This window comes from Oryctolagus cuniculus, chromosome X (genome assembly GCF_051225735.1).
Source record: "Oryctolagus cuniculus isolate XC-2025 breed Fujian yellow rabbit chromosome X, ASM5122573v1, whole genome shotgun sequence".
NCBI classification, from domain to species: Eukaryota; Metazoa; Chordata; class Mammalia; order Lagomorpha; family Leporidae; genus Oryctolagus; species Oryctolagus cuniculus.
In genome coordinates, this window is record NC_142888.1 from 73674441 (window position 1) to 73683910 (window position 9470).

Consider the following 9470-nt stretch of genomic DNA (forward strand, 5'->3'; position numbering starts at 1 on the left):
GCAAACAGGTCCCCTCGGTTAGCACTCACTGCCGCCGCCCCCTCGCCCCTCCCGAGAGTGAGAGAGACAGAGACAGAGACAGACAGACAAAGACCTCGAGGCACACTCTGCGGGATCTTTTGCGACGCTGCCGCAGGCTCTCCCTCCCCTGGCCCGCCGGGGCTCTCTGCGGAGGGAAGAGAGTTGGGAGGGCTGGCTACCCATAAAGTCTTCCCCCGACCCCTGCCCGGGAGCCCTCGGTGCCCCCGCCCCGGCTCCCCGCCTTTCGTGGGGAGCCCCAAAGGTGATGAATGCACTTTTCTGAGGATTCTTGTTTCCTGTGCCGGGAGCGACTCCAAGCAGCCCGTCTGGCCGGCACAGAAGTTGGGCATCGCTCCTTCCGCAGGGAGCGACGCACGGAGATGCGCTTGTCTCTGTGGCCCCTGCGGGAGACGCGTGCCTGTTCCTTCTCCTCACCTCTTCCCCAAAACCAAAACCTTTTCTGGGGCGGGCAGCTAGCGCCCAGCGGGAAACGCAGCAGGCCCGGGAGTCAGTGGCCAGAAGGGTGTGGACTCAAGAATTCGGCCTGCTGGGTGCGGTGGGTACTCTGGGGGCATGGGAGAATGGCAGACGGAAGACAGCGCCGCTGTGGAGAGAAATCGCGAATTCTGGCGTAGTCCAGTGGTCGGCGGAGCGGCCTCCAGGTTCCTGGCCTCCAGGTTATTGGCCTCTGAGCTCAGACTTTTGACGGTGCTGCGCCACAATGGGTTGTGTCGGAGCGGTCCAGCTAGCTGGGAGCAAGCCGCAATGCACAGCTCACAATGGGAGGGGCATTTGAGGGTGCCCCTTTAAGGCCAGAGTAGTGGCCAACTGGATGTGCTGTTTTGTATCCCCTCTGTTCTCACACACTCTCAAGGTTTAGAGACCTAAAGGAATAAGGGGATCCCTAAGGTTTGCGCTGTTCCACGCAGGGAGAGAGGTGTGAGCTTACCCTAACTTAGTCTGCTTCCAGAGCCTTCGGCCCTAGGAAGTGCTAGGGGTGGTAGCTTGGCCATTTCTTAGCTGGGTGAGCTTGAGTAAGTCACCTAAACTCTGGGCACCACCATTTTCACTTGTGAACACACACTAGGGATGATTTTACTTGGAATTAAGTCATGTTTCAGAGCTGGAGATGGCAGCCCCTGCATCCCTTTAGGTTGCTCACCCCACCTCCAGGCAGCACCAAGGTCCCCAAGAACAGGTAGTGTATAGTGGGAGTTTCTTTTTGAGAGGACAGGAGGAGAGGATGAGAGAAGGGAAGCCGCACATAGGGGAACAGGAGACCAAGGAAAGAACCAGAGGAAGTCAGGGTGTAGCTAGAGAAGCATGAGGGGCACAGGAAGACTTGGTTGGAAGCCCTGACTTTGCCAGGATTTGCTGTGAGACCTTGGCCCAGTCCTCCAGGCCTTTGTTTCTCCTGCCTCCAAGGTTCCCTCTATAGCCTTGTCTTGAGTGACACTGATCCTAAGACCAGATTTTGCCGTGCTAATGCAACTGCTGAAGTACAGTGACTAGTCCAGATGCTGTGGGTGGGGCGGGACAGGGAGCCAGCATCAGCAGCAGGAGTGAAAGGACAGGGGCAGCTGTAAGACTTTCCTCTTGCTTAGGCTGAGGCCTGAGCTAGATTTCTGAGGACAGGAAGGTTGGGGGACTGTCCAAGAGGTGGAGGGCTTGGCACAGCCACACAGTGGATGAGAAGCCGGGGCTCCTGGCAACTTGGCTGGTGGAATGGAACTCCTTTCAGCCTTCAGTTTCTTTTGCTTTTCAGTGTGGTCAGCAGCACTAATTATCCACCTGCTCCCTCTGGCACCTGTGAGGAGGGACAGTCTGTGGGGCACATAAAGAGATTTTTGCTAAAGAGCCATGAGATGGATAATGGTGAAAACTTTTAATCCAGGAGCTTTGTCTCTTTGACATGTTTCAAAGAATAGATGTCCGTTACCCCAAATTATCTTACAGATGCAGATCACTGGTGTTCCTTGCTCCCTGGACCACCTTGACAGGGGAGCATCTCTGGGGTTCATTCCCCCCCCACCTTTCCCTGTTGGCAATGGGGAGGCAAGGAGAAGGCCAGGTCAGGCAGGGGGTCACAGTCCTGCAGGAATGGAGAAGAGATGAGCACTCTGGGCAGCTCCTGTTGGCAGCTGCATGTGCACAAGACTGACCATAAACTTGGTCAGGAATGTCTAGTAGTCAGGGTGTTAGAACTTGAACAGATCTTACTGAACACTGAAATGGTCCAGACTAGGAGGGTGCAGAGGGACAAGAGGATACCCAGCAGGAATGTCCCTTAGTCCTGCCTGAGATACAGAGAAGAGAGTAGACAGGCAGATGACGAACGTTGACAGTCCTGCATGTGCAAACAGTTTTGGAATTGAAAATTCCAGTCAAAGCCAGAAACCTGGAGTAAGGAGTAAACAACCACCACCATTCCCACCTCACCACACACACACACACACACACACACACACACGATGCATGGAAGCTTGGCCAAAGCACTGACTTGCAGTCTAGTTGAGTTTCTCATTTTATAGATTGGGGTGACCCCTGTCCATTTGCAGGGGGGAAAAGGTAGATGGGCTTTCGAGGCATTCACATGTCTTTTGCTGTGTAGAGTAGCCAAAACTCAACTCTGAGAGTTTACTCATCAGCCCTGGTTTCACAAATGAGGGAACTAAGCACCAGAGAAGGCAGGCGACTTGTTACAAGTCACAATGGGAGTTTGTGACATAGCCAGGACTGCAAGCTGGGGCTCCTGTCTCTTTGCTTTTAGAACATTTCATCCATGTGATCAGAATGTTTCCAAAGGGTACAGAACATCTCCCCAAATGAGTAAGAAATTACCTCAGGTTTTCCATGTACATGATTTCTATTAATTCAGCAACTATTTCTTGAACATATACTTTGTGCTAATGGAGCTAGCATTTGTGAGGCAATAACAGAAGAATACGACACAGTCCTTATCATCCAACAGGTATTTGTGGGGCAATAATAGAATATAACACAGTCCTTATCGTCCGACAGCTAACTGAAGAAATAAGTAGTGAAGATTCGAAACCATTATGTAAAAATAACAAGCAGTGTGTGAGACATGACAGAATTGGGGGAACAGTGTGTCCGAGGGAATGCTCAAAGGGAGTACATTGCAATGGTTTCCATATCCTAGACGAGGTGTCTTCAAAGCAAAGTTGGAGAGGATTTGAATAGAGAAGTGCAAGACCACCATGCTGTTCAACTCCCTTTGTGTTGGGGGCTAGGTGGCCTGGGGAAAGGAGAATTCCAAGTAAGCTGGGCTGGTCAAGGCTCAAGAATTTGTATCGTTGAAGGCTACCCATGTAGCTACCCATGTAGTTGTGAAACTCTGCTAGGTTTGGTATTGACTGTGTAACGGGTCATGCAGAATAGACTGAGAGAATACACCCCAATCCTTCTCTCCCCATCTCATGCTCAGCTTTTCTGGAGGTGGGAAGGCATCGATAAGTCCCTACATTTTACTGAAGGGAAAGGTCCAGAGAGTTTCAGTGATGTGTTGAAGGTCACTCAGGAAGTAGTAGGCACTCTGCCCTTTTGCCAACCAGTAGAAACAGAAAAGATCACAAGATACCATTTCAAAGAAGGTTTTGCTTCATTTCTCCACAAGTCAAACCTACGTGGTTAGCTGGAGAGTCTATGGCCACAAAAAAGAGCACATCTCTGGAGCTGCCAGGTGTATGGGGACAGAGCCCAGGGCGAGGTTCATTTTGGAAGCTTGGAGTTCTAACTTGGCTGTGTGACTCAGCCAAAGCCACTTCCCCTCTCTTTATGTCTGTTCCTCACCTATTAATAACAAAGCCCTACGCCATTGTTAGGATTAGCCACCAGTGATGAAAATGCACAGTGCAGATAGTCCTGATGTGATTCCTGGGAACAGAAGGGATCCACAGCCATCTGCCATTTGTTATGAGCAAAATACATGTTGGCTGCCCTCAGAGTAAGCATTTTCTTCCCAGGAGGAGAACGAGCTGGAGGCCTGCGAATGGGCCCTGATTTCTTCAGGGCCACTGACCTGTGTGGAAGCTCCGGAGTCGCTGGAAGACTGCACTCTGGTCTTAGGAGGAAAAAGAGAGAAAAATCAGGTTATTTGGAGGGAAAGCAGCAAATATTCACCAGGAGGAAATTGTCTGAAAACTTTGGCAGAACTCAGAAATGGTTGGAATCAGGGCTTGGATTTTTCTTTTAATTGTGTTAAAATATACATAACATAGTATTTACCACTTTAAACACTTTTAATGAGTCCATGGTTCCATGACACTGCTATCATCCATATCTTGAACCTTTTTCATCTTGAAAAATCAGAACTCTATATGTGCTCACTCAAAATTGACTCCCCATTTTCCCTTCTCCTGAGCCCCTGGGAAACACCATTCTACTTTCTGTCTCTACCAATTGGACTAGTCTCGGTAGCTCTGTTTCTTCATATGACTGGCTTTTTCATTTAACATAACATCCTCAAGGTTTGTTCATGTGGCAGTATGTATTAGAATCTCCTTCCTTTTTAAGGCTAAATGATAGTCCATTGTGTGTATACATACATCTTACGACATACATATACATATATATATATTTATTCATTCAATTATCCATTGATGGACACTTAGGTTGCTTCACCTTTTAGCTATTATGTTATAAACCTGGCTATACAAATATCACTTTACCACCCCCACTTTCCTTTTTATTTTAGTATATACCTCAAGTGGACTTGCTGCATTATTTGCAACTTCTATTTTTTTTTTTTTGAGGAACTTCCATAATGGTTTCCACAGTGGTTGCATCATTTTATATTCCCACCAGAAGTGCACAAGGTTTCCAGTTTTCCCACATCTTTACCAACGCTTACTTTCTATTTTTCCTTTTTTTTAATGGTGGCCATCCTAATGGGTATGAGATCGTCTTTCATTGTGGTTTTCATGTACATTTCCTTAAAGATTAGTGATGTTGAGCAGATTTTCATGTGCTTTTTGTCCATTTGCATTTATACTTTGAAGAAATGGCTACTCAAGTTATTTGCCCATTTATAAATAGGGATTTTTTTATTGTTGTTGAGTTTTAGTAGTTCTCTATATATTCTGGAGAGCAATTCATTATCAGATATGTGATTTGCAGATATTTTCTCCCATCCTATGAGTTGCTGTTTCACTCTTTTGATAGTTTTCTTATCTGAAGATTCTGGGAGGGCTTGAATCTTGAATTAAAAAAAATCTAGATTGAAAATCTGGCTATGTGATTTTGGGCAAGCTACCTAACCTTTTTGAGTTGGCCTTAGTTTTTTTCATCTGAAAAATATGATGCTCATAATAGAACCTAGTTTATAATATTGTTGTTATGATGGGTAAATGAGATCATACATGTAAAATCTTACCTCAGAGCCCAGCCCAAGTTAAATGCTTAATACGTGGTGTCCTTTGAAGTATTGGATTAGAATGATGTAATTGTAATGTGATATTAGTTATTTTGAAAAGTGTGAGTATGACAACAATACTAAGTAACCACTCTTAACACAATATTACATCATATTTAACACTTGTACAGCAAGATGCATTTACAAAGCATTTAAGCTTTTATAATTTGTTCAACAGGCTCTGCTGGGGACATACTGATGAGTAAGAAGCAGTACTGCTGAACTGAGTGGGAGAAGTCAACAAGGAAAAGGGCAGTTTCTATAAGGCTGATGAGTGCTAAGAAGATGGAAGCATAGGGTTCCAGGGGTGGGGAGCTCAGAGGAAGAGCAGTTCAGACTGGGGGACAGCTTCCCAGGTGCATAATATGGACACAAGATTCTGCAGGATTACAGGATTATGGGGAGGGAAAGGGGGACTGGGAGGGAATGAATGTTGTAGGTAGAGCACGAGGTTACAACAAAGACTGGAAGTGAGAGAGACTGGCTCATTGAGGAGTAGCTATTAGTTCATTATGGCTGAGGCCTAGAATTTAAGAGGGAGGAGGGGTGTGGAGTGAGCCAGCAAAGACAAGCAGGTGCCAGACTATGGAAGGGCCCTGTAGATCAGGGTGAGGAGTTAGGATATTTATCCTGAGACGAATAGGGAACTACTAAAGGGTTTTGGAAAGATGAGCAATGTGACTGGGTTTGTCTTCTAGAAAGATCTCTTTGGGGGACTGGCACTGTGGTGTAGTGGGTAAACCCACTGCCTGCAATATTTGCATCCCATATGGATGCCAGTTTGAGACCCGGCTGCTCTACTTCCAATCCAACTCCGTGCTAATGCACCTGGGAATGCAGAGGAAGATGGCTCAAGTCCTTGGCCCCTGAACCCACGTGGGAGACCCACAAGAAGCCACTGGCTCCTGGGTTCGTCCAGCCCAACCCTGGCTGTTGTGGCCATTTACGTAGTGAACCAGAAGATGGAAGATTCTCTCTCTCTCTCTCTCTCTAATTCTGCCTTTCAAATAAATAAATCTTTAAAAATAATATCTAATAAAAATAAATAAATAAATAAAGGTCTCTTTAGCTGCAACCTGGAGAGGGGAAGGAAGTGGATGCTGTTAAAGAATAATGAGGTGGTTGGGGCTGGCACTGTGGCACAGCGGGTTGGCGCCCTGGTCTGAGGCATCGGCTTCCCATGCGGGCGCCAGTTCGGGGCCCTGGCTGCTCCACTTCCGATCTGGCTCTCTGCTGTGGCCTGGGAGGGCAGTGGAGGATGGTCCAGGTCCTTGGGCCCCTGCGCCCCCGTGGGAGGCCTGGGGGAGGCTCCTGGCTTCGGATCGGCGCAGCTCTGGCCATTGTGGCCGATTGGAGAGTGAACCATCAGATGGAGGACCCCACTCTGTCTCTGCCTCTCCTCTCTCTGTGTAGCTCTGATTTTCAAATGGATGGATACATCTTTAAAAAAAAAAAAAGAATAATGAGGTGGGGCCAGCACTGTGGTGCAGTGGATTAAAGCCCCAGCCTGCAGCGCCAGCATTCTAAATGGGTGCATGTTAGAGTCCCGGCTGCTCCTCTTCAGATCCAGCTCTCTGCTATGGCCTGGGAAAGCAGTAGAAGATGGCGCAAGTCCTTGGGCCCCTGCACCCATGTGGGAGATCTGGAAGAAGCACCTGGCTCCTGGCTTCAAATCAGCCCAGCTCTGGCCGTTGCGGCCATCTGGGGAGTGAACCAGCAGATGGAAGACCTCTCTCTCTGCCTCTGCCTCAAATAAATAAATAAATCTTAAAAAAAATAAAAGAATAGTGAGGCTACGAAGAAGCAGGGAGGGTTCAAGAGACATTTAGGATGAGAGGGAGCAGAGGTGTAGACTCAATGAGCTCTGTTTGGGACTAAATAACTCAGGTATTAACATGATTTTTTCCTCTGAGGTGAGCAGTGAAGGTTGAAGAAAGTCAATTGATATGTACAAGGTCCCACACCTGGAAGGAGTGCAATCAGGACTCTGGCTTTCTATCTTAACATCTGCTGTTCACTTTGTGAGAAGTTGCTATTAGACAAGTTTCTAGATCTTTGTGTGTAAATCCTCTTTAAAGAGCCTGAGTTTTGTTTCCCCACTGACTACTCTGTAGCATGTAATCATTTCAGAAGGTACTTTTATCTGAGGGTTTAATTGTTCATAAATGTACTATGAATTTGAGTTCTTGAACTTCAGGTCATTATTTTACCTTCCTTTCCACTTAGTGTTTAATGAACAGGAAGCAAACCTTTCTATCACAGGGAGGCTCAAATAAAGAGCCTGGGACTCAGAAAAACTGAGCCCAAGTCTGAGCCTTGGCCACCAATTAGCTGTGCGATGGAACTGGTCGCTTCCTTTTTACAAACTCCTATCTGAAAGCACAGGAGAACAGAACAAACACGTATTCACTCACATATAATAACCTTATACATGCCTTTTAAAATGAATGCTCCTTCAAACTGTGAATAACCGCTCTCATCAATATGTTCAGTGAGCTGGGTTTCTGACTTTCCCTGAAATTCTACTGCTTGCTCATCGGGAAGTATGTTCCTGCCCTGTAATTGTTGAGCACAGTGTGATCAGACTCTTGTCAAGCAAGACACATGGGTATGTTGATTTTTACCCAAGACACTTGTACTGCTAAGATTTTTTTTGCAAGGAGTAGGGGAGAATCACTGAGTTATAAAACTGGTAGGGAGAGTAAAAATGAACAATGAAGTGAAATACAGTTTATGAAAACCCCACGTAATATGCTCATCCTGAAGCATCAACGAGATGATGGCTAAGTGTTTCTGTGAATGGAAAGGCACACATAATGGGTGATAATGCCAATTTTTTTTGTTTCAAACCCCACAAACTAGGTGAATGTGTGAGTTAAAAGGGGCTTTTGGTGGTGCAGACTCACCCCTTACAATGGCCCATCAGGAAGGATGGAGGCCGGCGCCACGGCTCAATAGGCTAATCCTCTGCCTTGCAGCGCTGGCACACCGGGTTCTAGTCCCGGTCGGGGTGCCAGATTCTGTCCCGGTTGCCCCTCTTCCAGGCCAGCTCTCTGCTGTGGCCTGGGAGTGCAGTGGAGGATGGCCCAAGTCCTTGGGCCCTGCACCCCATGGGAGACCAGGAGAAGCACCTGGCTCCTGCCTTCAGATCAGCGCAGTGCGCTGGCTGCAGCGTGCTGACCGCAGTGGCCACTGGAGGGTGAACCAATGGCAAAGGAAGACCTTTCTCTCTGTCTCTCTCTCTCACTGTCCACTCTGCCTGTCAAAAAAAAAAAAAAGAAAGAAAGAAAGAAAAGGAAGGATGGAGCTCTAACCTGCAACTCTACTCCGAGGGACTGGGCTCCAGGGCACAGAGCAATGGGGGCAGTGACCTTCTTGGGATATGGAAGTCAAGGTCAAATCCCAAGAGAGATTGGCATTCCTAAGGGTTCCCACTTCCCCTTATTTGGCTCCCATGAGCAGCAGGAAGTTCTAGGCATGAGGAACCTTGGACTCTTGACCCTGCTGGCAGGTAACAGCCCTTCTGCACGGGTGTTTCTCCTCTATGTGAGCACCCACAGCACAGCCTGGCAGTGGCACAGGGAACTACAAGGCCAGCCAGAGGCCAAGTCATCCCGACTGGTATATAGAAAGCAGAGGCAAAGTCTCACTGGAGGGGTGAAATCCCTCGTTGTCCCCAGCATCACAATAAAACGACACCTGGCCACAAGAGCAGAAACTTCAGCGGCAACTGTGGAGAAAGTTCCAAGAAAGAAACGAGGAAGGGAGAGGTAGGCCCTTTGTAGACAGTCAATCCCAAGGCAGGTAGAAGAGAAGCCCTTTGATTCATCCACTAACCATTTAACAAACACCTGCCTTGAGCAGAGCTATGTGACAAGCACCATGGGTGTTCTAAGATTGAGGGAGGCCTGGACATTTGCCCTAAAAAGGCTGTGCTTACACAGAGGAGCTAAAGCATAGATACACTTACCACAGGTGTTGAGGACAGCCTTGGGGGAGGGGCAGCAGGTACAGA